Source organism: Poecile atricapillus, chromosome 2 (assembly GCF_030490865.1).
Source record: "Poecile atricapillus isolate bPoeAtr1 chromosome 2, bPoeAtr1.hap1, whole genome shotgun sequence".
Classification (NCBI taxonomy): domain Eukaryota; kingdom Metazoa; phylum Chordata; class Aves; order Passeriformes; family Paridae; genus Poecile; species Poecile atricapillus.
The window spans coordinates 64,978,551-64,991,560 of NC_081250.1; positions in this window are offsets into that span (position 1 = coordinate 64,978,551).

The window sequence follows — 13,010 nt, forward strand, 5'->3', positions numbered from 1 at the left end:
TGCATTGCAGGGAAAGCCTGATCCTCTTTTGCTCAGAGTTCGAGGTATTTTGCAGTTACTTTATCCATTACCTGCATGCTTTCTTTTCAGCTCCTGTGTTTGATGGTTTTTAAATAGCTCTGGAAAAATCACTATTCAGATAGAATAGAAAGTGTGGATGTCATGGAGTAGCTGACCAAGTGGAACCCAAATTTTCTTATTCACACACCTACATGCACATTATCCACTGTCATGTATATTGCAGTGCTGCAATATACACCTCCTGCTAATTTTGACTTTTGGATTTTGGAAAAGTTGGCCTCGCTACAAATACTTCTCTTCAAGCTTCCATTTGACTATGATTTCTACCACAAGAAAAAAAAAAAGCTGAAAGCATTTAAGCACTTGACCTTAGTTACCAACCAAATTTTACCTTTCTGGATCTCCACGTCCTCTTCTACTGAATCAGGAATTTTCTTTGGTGTATGGTTAATCTCAGAGGGCAAGTGATTTTTCTCCAAACTAGAAAATTTAGGCTTTTTTATGATAGTGCCACTCAATATATCTAGAAAGAGAATAGAAGATGTTTCAAAAGAAATCTGTTCTTTTGCATGAGGTACATGACAGTGCCTGGTCAAGGAGAAACCACCACTGGAATTACCAGTGCTTCAGAAAAGGAGGCAGCCTCATTTTATGGTCTGGCATCACACAGGACAGGATAAGACCTCACATGCAAGCATCTTCCCTCACAAAAGCAGGGAATTGGCCTGCCCAGTGTTTTACAGGTATTTGGAAAGCTTCCATGTCTCCACCTTAAAGATGATTTCCTTTCTTGGCCTGCTATTTGAACCATCAAAACACCCTCTGGTGTCCAGCTTCTTCCCATTCCCTCCTCCAAGTTCCAACCCAAGTTCTCAAACTGCTTATAAAGAAAATTTTTAAGAAAATAGAATCAATCTAAACCAAAGCTGAAGCCTCTGCTTTGGGGAAGATTTGCTGAAAACCAAAGAAATGAATGAGACCTCCATCCTTTTGTCTCACTGTGCACTTTTTCTGAACTCAGCAAGTTGTTTGTTTGACAAATCATCTCCCTGGAGTCTCCATAGGGCAGAATGGAAGGTAGTGGGGCCCAGAACAAGGGGGACAGTCACACCAAGAGAAGCACCCTGGAGTAGATTTAGGGCTCACAGAGAGTTCGAATGCAGTCAGAGATCACACCTGAAATTTCTGAGCATAACCCTGCTTGTGCCTTTGCATGGAAACAACTCTCAAGTGTAATGCTGTACAGCAAACAGTGATAAAAATCAAGTCCCCAATGCCTGTCTTCCCAGAATTAAACAGATGTGTCATTGCAGTGAAAGTGTATTAAGAAGATGCTGGACAGGTAAAAGATATACTGAGAACACAGAGCCAGCTCATGAGAAAAGGGCTGCTTTTGTCCAAGATCAAAGCTTCAGTCACTCACTTCATAGTAACAACAGTAACTCAGACTCTCACAACTACATCAGCCCTGAGAACTGTTAGGATGAAAACCATCTCCAATTGCTGCTTGACTTGCTTGAAGTTCAACCACAAAAAGATTGTGCTGAACTTTTGAGTATGTTTATGAAGTTCAGCTTCATTTAAAAAAAGATCCCAAAGTTTCACTTACCTATTAAAAAAGCTACAGCAGTAATAAGCATTACCCAAGTCCCCATTTAACAAATGCTTATAGCAATGGTTCACATCTATGTTCTTAGGTATAAAGAAAATCAACAACTTGAAGGGATGCAACTGAAGTTGCAGTCCACTTTTGAAACATTAAAAATTAACTTTTGCGTGTCTCTCAGGTCATTAGCTTGTAAATTCCTACCTACAAGTAGGAATGTGCCCCTTTAATCAAGGGCAGCTTTAAGAGTTAGCAATTAATTCAGGAATGTATGTAAAAGCATCTCACCAGAGTCTGCCATGATATACAAAACAGAGAAATAGAATTTAGCAAAAAAAAGTAATCTCAAAACAGTCAATGTTAATTTGTCTTGGAAAGAAAGTAAAACTTTGGCACCACCTCTTTCTGCTTTTAACCAACTCTGCCATGATATCAAGAATAACAAACCTGAGTCCTTCCGCTTGGTACTTTCTTCCTCTCTTGATATTTTGCTTGGTGTGACGTGAAGCTTCTAAGTAGAGAAAGAAAACAAAATAAGACTGTACCCACCCTGCAGACAGGCTGCCAGGAACTTGTCTTGTTATGGGAAGCAAAGGGACATGACACGCTGGTTTCAGGTAGAGGCAGCCTGACAGCAGGCTGGAGGGAGACCAAGCACTGCCTCTGCACCTGTGTGGCCTTCTCCATGTCACTGGGAGTGCTCCTGGTAGACACACTCAGTAGCAGTGGACTCCCTCCAAGGTCCTCTGAGAGTGATTCATCTGTGTGAGAGATTAATAAATGACACAGGCAATAGGGTTTGAATCCTGTATGGACTGGAAATCCCAATTTAATGACGCAGAAAAAAACCCCCAAGCCCTCTACACTCTCCTTATCTCTTCACACAGGGAAGAGGTGGTGGCTCAGACTCAGTCCAAAGGCTGTTTTCTTGGTGGTTGTCAGTTAAGTTCATTCCTTTACCTCTCAAGAGCACCAGCTTCTCCTTGTATAAGAGACTACCTACACAGACAACGTCGATCCCTCATAGCCATTACAAAGAACTATCACAAGGCCAATATTTATGGAAAAAAATGTGCAGGAAAAGCCGCAAAATCAAAAAGAAAAACCCACAACTAAAAAAAACTCATCCAAAAGGTACAGGCCCACACATATCAAAACTCTTCTAATGCACTGAAGACAATTAAAATAAAAATACCAGCAAGATCCACCGTGGGTAAATCATCTCCCTTGAAGTTAAATGTGCTTTTTTCCCTTGGCATCTCCTTTTGAGCTCTTTGCCTTAATACTGCCTCCTAAAACAAAACAAAGTCTAAGCATTATTTAAACATTACTATAGAAGGGGTTGGGGTGTTGTTTTGGAGGGAGAGTTTTGGATGATTGGTTTGTTTTTTAAATACACTAGGAGTAGATATGTACTTAAAATGTGTCTAACATACTGATGGCTCTATCCTGCACTGAAGGAGACCAGTGTCCTGAAGCTCAATGCATGCAAGAATTTAGGCACTGGAGATGCACATTTCATGATGTTTTCATAAGCGGAATAGAAGCATTGTAGTCAAGAAAGAAAAGTTTTCCAGGGGAAAATAAAAGATTTTATTGTGACTACTAGTTCTGGAGATTTTTTTCCCCAGACTTTCTGTATTTAAAATATAAATAAATACGTATATACACACATATATATATATTTGATATGCAGCATTTAACAATTGTTTTCTATGAAGTTTGCCATGTTTTCCTAACATCTCCTCTATTAGACCAATAGAGTCTCAACAGCATTTAGCAGACAAATCTCTCCATCAGAACATTTGAGAATTAATACCAGTTTATTTAATTCTGACTCATTGGTACACATTTTGCATCCATAATACTTTTAAATCTGAGGCAGTAAAGCATAACACCTTACCTTCTTTGACTCATAGTCGCTGCCGCTACTTGCGGAAGGTACTGGAAGCACTGCAAGAAGAAAAGCTTCCCTGGTTACTGGCAATGTAAATTGTGTACTTTACCCAGTTAACTGAGTTAGCCACAACACAAAACTTTTCAGTTTTGGTTTTCTAAACATTTACAAGATAAAACTTCACAACACTTCCATTAGATTTCAAAAAAAAAAAAAAAAAAAAAAAAGCCTTTCTCTAACAACAACAGATGCAATGATGCTAACATACACAACTCACTGCATCCAGAGCAGCCAAAGAAATAAAGAAAACCAAAAGACAGGCTCAGCATCTTATCTGACAGTCCCCAGGTCTCAGGCAAGACATGTGGGCTGACACTGGAGTGAGAAAAACCACCCTGAAAACCCAGTATAAAGAATCATTTGAAGCTCAACTTTGTTTTGCTTTTTAATCTGTACAGAATCCAACAGCTACCTGAGCAAGCATCATTTCTCCATGAGTAGGAGAGAAACATTCCAGCAGATTCAGGACAATTTAGTTTCCTTTTGGTGGTCACAGCAGCAGACAGCCCTGGAGCACTGCTGCAGGGGAGGTCTGCTGTTGGTCAGGCCCATGCAGAGAATACTATCAGAGACAGCCACATCTGACATTCAGAAGACAGCTGGCTTATTACCGCATAGACAAGGAAGCAGAATGCCCTGGTCTGAAAACTGTGAGGCTTTTCAAGGTTTGCTTGCCAAGTCAGTGATGTTTCTGGGGAGATGAGGAGGGGAAAGTTGTAGGGAGGAGGTGTGATTTCTTCCGAGAGATCTTCCTCCCACTGCAGTCAAAAGCATCAACACAGCCATCAGCCCAGGACCAATGGACTCTTCAGCATCATCACACAGAGGGCTGCACCCAACACTGTTTAGGTGCCAAATTTCCACCTGGACATGTGAACCTTAATTTGGGAAGGGGACATGAGCGCAGTTCAGGCACAAGAGTGTGCAATCCATCTCCTCCATGGGGTACTCCTTGCTGCTGGCCTCAAACCTGCTCTCCGCCTCTCAGGAGAGCCAGGATTTGGCCAAATTATCCTTTTTCAAACCATCATCAGCACTTACTTTTCTGCAGTGCAGTACATCATGCATAGCTAAGTCAGTAGGAGACTGAGCTTACCTTTTAATTTGCTTCTCACCCTGGGTCTTTTTCGGGTATAGTCAACAGATTTTGGTGCCGACTGTATCTGAGAGTCAAGGATCCAGCTTTTTTCACTCTGACCAGGGCTTGTATTCTCATTGTTGCTTTCAGAGAAAAGATGTTTCCTGTAACTGGACTAAAGACACAAGTCCTGTTCACTCAGGAGCACCTCAGCCATTCCATTTCAGCTGTTACCAAGTTATGCTGTTTCTTCCTCCCCAAAGCACAGCATGTAAAGCTGTGAAATCTGCCAAAACAGCCACAGCCAGCTGTTGAAACAGCTGTATAAAATCACCAAGAAGCAGATGCTTGCCTTTCACCAGAATGGGGTTTTTAGAGTACCCTCTTTCCTTGTCCCTCCCTCTCTCCTGTACCTAAAATAAGAGCACTCTTGCAAGGAGGAAAACCTCAGTATGTCTGAGCCGCATCCAGCAGCACATCGAGGGGAACAGGTAACACAGACAATTCACTACCTGGTCTGGCAGTGATGGTGCATCCTGAGCAAAATGACAGAATATTTAGAGGCTACCAGAATCACATTCCTCCATCTCTGCACTGGGTAGGCCTTAAACTTCAGCTTCTTTATGGGCACAGCAGATTTGTACAGGTAAAAAGACACAGCATTCAAACAGGCAACAATCAAAGTCTCCAGGGATGCAAGAGCATAGAAAACCTACCTGCCTTCTCTCAAGACTCTGTGATACCTTGCTCTTGCTTCTTGTTTCATAAGTCCTGCCAAGTAACACAAAGACCCAAATCAGATTAGCAAACACAGCAATAACACACAACAGCACTGTGGAATGGGCACAGACAAATAGAAGAGCCAGGAGGCCCCTTAAAAGTTCAGCAGAAGAACCAAACTGTTAAAGACCATACAGTAGCCAAATTTCTTTGCCTGGATTTTGAAAGTAGCACTTCAGGGATATAGAAATAAGCACTTTTTGAAATAAAAATTAATCTGCATACATCGAGGTGGCAAGTCCCTGGAAGGTTGTTATGACTGGAAGGCAGCCAAAGCAAGGCAGGGAATTTAAGCATTTTTCAAAAATTAAATCAGTAATTTTGGCATATGGTCAGGAAAGGATGATGTTTGAGAGCTAAAATCTTTTATTTTCAGAATTGACAGGACTCACTGTTCTCTCCAGTAATCTTTATATTCTCAGGTAGTAATTTAAATATTGGTACCAATAACATCCACAGACAATGGGGTAGCTAAGTAAGGAATGACTGTATTAGAAAAATCACACAGCCTTTTGGATCCTAACTTAAAAGCTTAACCAAAGTTATGAACTCTTATTCACATAGCAAAAGGTTCATAAACACTGAATGTATAATCTTGTACCTCTGACTTAGTGAAGAAATTTTCTGGGCAAGAATCTTTCCTTTGGCTTTAGAAACCTGAAAGCAGAGAGTTGTCTTAGAGTCCATTTTCCCCATAAAATACACAACATACTGAAAATATATCAGAATTCATAAGGAGAATGGATTACAAGTCCGGCTTGAAAATTCCACTTTTGAATGGAATGGGATTTGTTGCTTGAAACAGCTCCATAAATTGTAACAGACGAACATTTGAGCCTTAAACAGTTCCTTTCTCTTCTCCTTGATTTATGAATAATGCTCATTTTGAGCACCAACATCCAGCACTGCAAGCATGGTGCAGGGCCCCTGGACAGCCCTGGGACTGGTGCCATGGAGCAGGGATTTATGCTGACACCCAGCGGCAATAGCAAGGATAAAGCCATGTCCAGTTTATAATACAGAGAAATCTGGAGTATTCTATTCAGCACCCACTGCCTCACAATTAGCAGGCACCAGTGATGGGCCTCACATCAGGGAAGAGGCTGAAAGCCAAAAGGTTTGTCCAGCACAGTCACCTTGATGGAAGCCATAGGAGCAAGTTCACAGCCTCCCAGGAAAGCCCACACTGGGCAAAGTTTCAAAGCAGTCAAAGTGATTCATTTTTATTCGGTTGTTTTTGGGTTTTTTTTTGTTTTGTTTTGTTTTTTTTTTTTTTTGAGAGGCTGCAAATACAAGTCAAGCAGAATTTCCAACAAGTTTCTTGGAGTGGATTTCAATCTTTTCTGTTTAGCCTAGGAGGACAAAGTGGATGCTCAGCAGTCTAATTTTGATACTCAGTAAAACACAGAGGCTGGCCTTCAGTCACAGGCTTGGCCTTCAATCACACAGACATCGCATGGCCTCAGTGAAGCAACAGCTCAAATGGCTTTTGGTGTTATCCACGCATTACCAACTACAAAATTCACGCAGTGATAAGCATTCTTACCACTCAAAAAAAAATTTTCTATTTCCACCAGACAGAGAAAACAAAACCAAAAAATCTTAGATTCCCTGTCATCTGTCTTGCTATAACAGTGTGTCCATCCTTACAGCATTTCTGCAGCAAATTATGTCCTCTGCTTCAAGTTACTATTTCATTAGGTGCTGAGTTTCTGTCTCAGCTTTACCTTTTCATGACTTGAGGAGTCTGAGTTTTCAAAGTCATAGACTTCCTTCCTGCAAGACAACATAAATATGGCATGCAATAGTGAAGAATCACCCTACAGAATTCCATTAAGAATAGGGGAGTGATAATGTGGTTTCTTTCTGAGGCCCCTCTCCTCAGATAACTTACATGCCTAAAAATACTGTTTTTTAAGCTTCTAAAAAACACTCCTTTTCATCTTTGTCTTATTACTGTCTTGATTATCACTCTTTTTTTCATCTTTGTCTTATTACTGTCTTGATTATCACTCTTTTATAGTAGTAAATAAGAAATAGTCAAAACATAGAAATTAACCTATCCCTGCTTCTGTAGAGGACATTTTGTTCTCACATCCCCCACAATAGTACATGGTAGGAAGAAGTAATGACTGGAAATATACTATCAGAAGCATTTTTAAAATTCCATTTAATTCTCTTTTGAAAATTCTCGTATTTAATATTTGTTCTCTAATCTCTTCTCTGTGTACATCTAGATTTTGTTTTCGTATCTTCCAACACTTAACCGCACATTTATGGCTTTCTCCAAATCTATTTCCAAAAAATCCTACAACAATTGCTCGACATACAGTACATCACCTTTTTGCTAGTAAAAGAATGGGAAGACTGAGAAGAACTGAGATCTTGGCCAAAGCTTCCCGCAGGAAGGAAAAGCTCATTTCTAGATGAAACACTAGAGGGAGCAGAACGACCAAGCTAAGAAGTTTCCACCCTTAATTCCTACACTGCTGTTCCTGTTTTAAAACCGGTATTTGCTGCATCAAATTGCCTTAAAGCATACAAATAAAAAAAAACTTCATGAAGCCCGACCTCAAGTTTTCCTATTCTTACCTACAGTCAGTCAAAAAAATCGTCTAAGCACTTGGGGGTTTGGGAGGTTTTTTTGAGCTAAGAGACAGTAGGCTGAAGCGGGACCCCCACGGAAGCCCCAGAGCAGCAGCAGAGATCCTCACACAGTTCATTTGCCCTCCTGCTCAGCAGCAGGCATTGACTCCGACACAACACAAGGCAGACTTTCAGTGCCACAGGCTGCATGCGGTCCCCCACACCCTCGAGTGCTGCTTCCCGCAGTGCGCCCCCAGCTTTAAGCGCGCGCAGACAGATGTGTGGGTGTGAGGGAAGGGGACAAGCTGAGAAAGAAGCCATCCTGAAACCCTAGGACACAGGATGCCAAGGAACTAGGACAATATTGGAGAAAAGCTAAATATTTGTGAATGAAGCTGGTGCTCAGAACTCAACTGATTGGAGGATTATGGTCGAGCAAGGAAAAAGCCAACAACATGCCATAACATGGTATTCTCAGGGGTAGAGGGCATTTTTGGCAGACTAGGGTTAGCTTCTGAGATCATCATCACTTTGGGGACCCAAAGGGTCTTCCAGAGACAAGTTATGAACTTTCATAGCCTCATAATTGTTGTACTGCCTGTTCTAGGTTCAATCAGGCCACCCCCCATGTGGACACCCCTTCCTGCCTGAGTGCTAGAAGAAGTCTAAAATTACTTGGTACACCAGTTTCTGCATGGGCACGGGGCTTGCATATCATACCTGCCTTCAGCCCTTTTCTCGGCCAGACTGGTTTTCCTATTCCTCCGTTTGCTGGTGTCATCCTTTGGAAAAGAAGAGAAATGCAGGAACTAAAACAACAATACTCAAAGTAATGTTCTCATTCTAAAGCCTGCTAAAAGCAGAGGAAAGGTGTGCCAGGAAACTTCCTTCCCTCCCTCTACAACAATTTTCCAGGTGCAACCGTTGCCTGCAATACTTTCCTACCACAAAGTATGGGACTCAGAGCTGAACTTGGGGAGCATCAAGAGAAGTATTTTATGAAATAAAAATCTTGGGGGGAGAGAAGTAGTTCAAAAGCTTTGAATTCATTGTACAGTGAGCAAGTGCAACAAAACAACTGAACAGTAGAAAAGATTTTTTAAAAAAATCAAACCTGGAAATGTAAACCCAAGAACTAGTCTAAGATGTGATTTCTTATATAAGTACCTAAGCTCAAAAATATTACTTCAGGAACTTAATTTTGCTCATTTAGTGCATTGGTTTATTTTTTAAATACATGGACACACCAAAAGAACTTCCCAAGTGCAACTACAGAGGACTCTCAGTTACTTGGTAATTTACCCAGGTTGCAGGTTCCTACATGGGACAGTCATTAGAGCCCAGATACTAAACTGAATAAACACATCTGTAGCCTTCCAAGGCTTACTTCCATTCAGGAACCAAACATTCCCTCTTGAGGAGAGTGTTCAAGTCAAGTGACATGCAAGTATGTCCCACACACCTAGACACATTGCTTTGGGACTGAATATCTGCTGAATAAACTTTCATGAGCTTGAATCACTTGTCTGGGCCTCTCTAGAAGGAGGTTGTTGCCTCTGCAGCTCGCTCCTGGTGCTAAGTGGCACAGCACATCAGGTGTGACACTCTGTGGGCTCAGGACACCTCTCAATGGCATGAGTAGGTCAACCCATCCCAGATTTCTTCTGCAGCTCCACCAGAATGTCTCTTCCCTATCCCTCTTCACTCAAGGGAGACCCCCAAGGCACACATACCTTTAGTATCGACTCATCCATAGGTTCTTCTCCTAAGGGCTTCTCACTGGGGATAAGAGGACACGTGAGGGAGCTGTTCATCTAAAGACCAAAACTTTTGTGAAGTGTTAAAGGGGGGAAAAAAAACCACCCCAAAAGTTGCATCAATTTGCACCAAAGCAGTAGTTTAACGTATAAGGAAGAAAGGTAATCAAGAGCTCTACAGAAGTCCAGCTCCTTAACTACAAGAAATTCTATCCTGCAGAGGTCTGAGAAAAGAAGGTGCATTCAAGCTAAGGTGAATTCAAATTCACATCTTTCACAAAGTCATGGTCCCCATTATGAACAATCTCACATTTGGCAAGCTCAGGTTTCACAGCTGAAGTTTAAGGGTCTGTAAATCAGCTGTGGGCTCACCTTGCATTTGGACTAAATCCAGGATGAGAAAAAAAATCAAAGCAGCTGCCAACCTAGTAACCAAATATCACTGTTCAGCAACTCCAAAGGGCTGTAACTGCAGGCAAACAGCCTTCATGTTCAGATGGCAAAACAGAATTTTCAATTTAATAATTGATGGAATAACCTCAAAATCACATGCATTAAAACCTCAGGAAAAAAAAAAAAACAACAACAAAACCCAAACAGACACCCCAAAAAACCCACACAAAACTCACTTTGCAACTTTCAGTCTGTGAGACACTCACCTAGGCTTAGCTTTCTTCCCTGGAGATGGAGTTTTGGAGTTTTTTTCTGAAGAAGGCAAGGAAAATACAGTTTTACCCTCTGGAGCTACTATGGAACTTTATCTACTTTAGCTGTAAGACCCACAAAGGCAGAGCCTTCAGCATGTCACCTGGGTAACATTTAACTGGGTCAGACTTAAGGTACTGAAAGGAGCCATGCCTGACCTTGGTTAGCATCTTCCAGGTCAGTCTGCTGGCCCACTGTAACCATGGCTACACCAGAGTTGACCATTTTCTGTTTGGAGACATGAGACCATGAACAAAACATGCATGTGATCAATAACAAGTGGGAATTTTTAGAAACAGATTTTTTTAAGAGGTAGCCTGTGGCAAGAGCTGCATGGCAGGTTCACCACTGTCCGCATGTAAAAGCCTTTTAAGCTGCGTATAAGTAATTCTCTGGGTTTATTGCTAAGAACATCCCACTGTCCTCTTATAAGAGAAAGTAATTTTTTTAATTTATTTTTTTATTTTTATTTTTTAAAGCAATTTTCCCAAAATTGCAGCTCTGGAGAGAAGAATTTGAGCTGAATAGATACAAAGCAGTTTTCTTTGAAAGAAGGTTTTAGTCACACGTGTGAAAAAAGCAGACTGGAGGAAGGGAAAAGTGGCACAAGGACTGTTCCACCATACACCAAATACTTACTACTACAGTGCTTGTAAACTGCTGTCTGTGCTGAGATGTTAAGTTGCCTTTTTGAGTCTCTGCATTTTCAGAGTTTGAAGGGTTGTTCTTCCTCTGTGCATTAGAGGGCACAGGTTTTTCTGCACAACAACAGCCGGGGTGAGAATATCATCACAATAATTGATCACACTCGCTACCCCTTCTTTCCATTGCCACACATGCATGCATATATTGCAGCAATACAACCTTCTAGGCATATCTCAAGCTCACATTTAACAGAGAAAACACAGGTACCTTCAAAGTACCCAGTGACAATGCTAAATGAACAACATATAAGCTCATCACAATATTGGATGATTATATGCAAGTTTATCATCTTACTACTTATTTTCCTACACTGACTCTTAAGCTCTGGAAGACAGAGCAAGCCTTTGTGTCTAAAGCAGGGGGATGTTCCACCATCTATGTTTTCCTCTACTGAATCTCTATCAGGCACTGCAAAATTTGTCTCATTGCTTAAAATTAACTACCTTCTACCCTTCATAGTGCTTGACTGCTTCAAGTAGCAGTGCCCACCTTGCACCTCTGTGTGCTCCATGGTGGGTTCTGACAAAGGAACTCCTAGCTCAGCTGCATCTCCAGAAGCTGAAGGACTTCCATTCTAGCTTATTTCATGCTCCAACTGGAGGAAAATGGGAAGGACTACTGAAGAAGTTACTGCCCCAGACATTTAGAGCTGAACGGGACTCTTTCAAGTACTCACTTGGAGAAATCTAAAATGCACAGGAACTTAGGGGAAAGTAAGAATTTCTTTTTAACATTGTCACAGAAAGAATTTTAGCTATCCTAAGAGCTCTTCAAACTTGATTTGTTTTCAAGACAGTGGGTGGTAGCAGTAGGAAGAGCTGTGATTTCACAGCCTTAGAAGATGTGGAAATATCTGTCAAGCAATTTACACCAAGAAAAGATCCAGACAAAAAGTAATCACTCTAAAATCTGAAATACAGCCAGGTTTGGAACAAGGACAAATCCCAGCCTTCCAGGTTAAAAGACAGCAAAAAAAAAAAAAAAACCAACAACACTTTCCAAAAAATTTGATACACCAAAGTTGAGCTGAGGAAGCATTTTCTGTTTAAGAACAGTTTTGATCACAGTCACCTCCTGCTTTTTTGCTGTAAGCATCTTTTCCTTAAGGCTGTGACCTACAGTTTGTGGGGACTTACAGAAGAATTTCAGAGCATAAGAAGGAAAGAAAGGAGTTACTTTTTCTTTTCCTTCACAAGTGCTGAGCTTGGACCACCTTACTTTGGATCAGACACAGAAATTACACATCTGTACTTCAGGCTCCAAGTTACCTCAACAACTTCTGAATTTAGAACATAATGAAACTCTATCAAATGATCCTGGAAGATGACGTCTTGCAGAAGATGTTCACTGGCAGCACAGGAAGCACCACCATTTGATGATGCAAAACTTAATGTGCCCAGTTCAAAGAAACACAAAGCATTGGCTGTAGGGTTGTGAGAATAAAGAGGTAAAGGCTATTCCAGGTGCAACTAATAGCTGTCCTGCCTTAAGGCACACAGCTATTTTTGTAGCTGGGGCACACACAGATAAAGCCCTGCAGCACAAGGTATTTACAGCAGCAGCTCACCTCCTGCAGAGGAACTGGGATGCTGCCCACCTTTACCCACTAATAGGGATTGCAGGTGAGCGCTTCTGCTCCCCCAGTTGTGCTTCCACAGCAGCTCCAGGTAACCTCCAAGGCACTGCACTTGGGGACTGGAGCACAAAATTTTCTAGCACATCACCTTATTCAGAAGAAACAGAAGCCACCTCCCTGCAGGAAGCTTTAGTAGAGGTTACCCCACCATATACACCCCATTGCACAGAGGAGAAAGC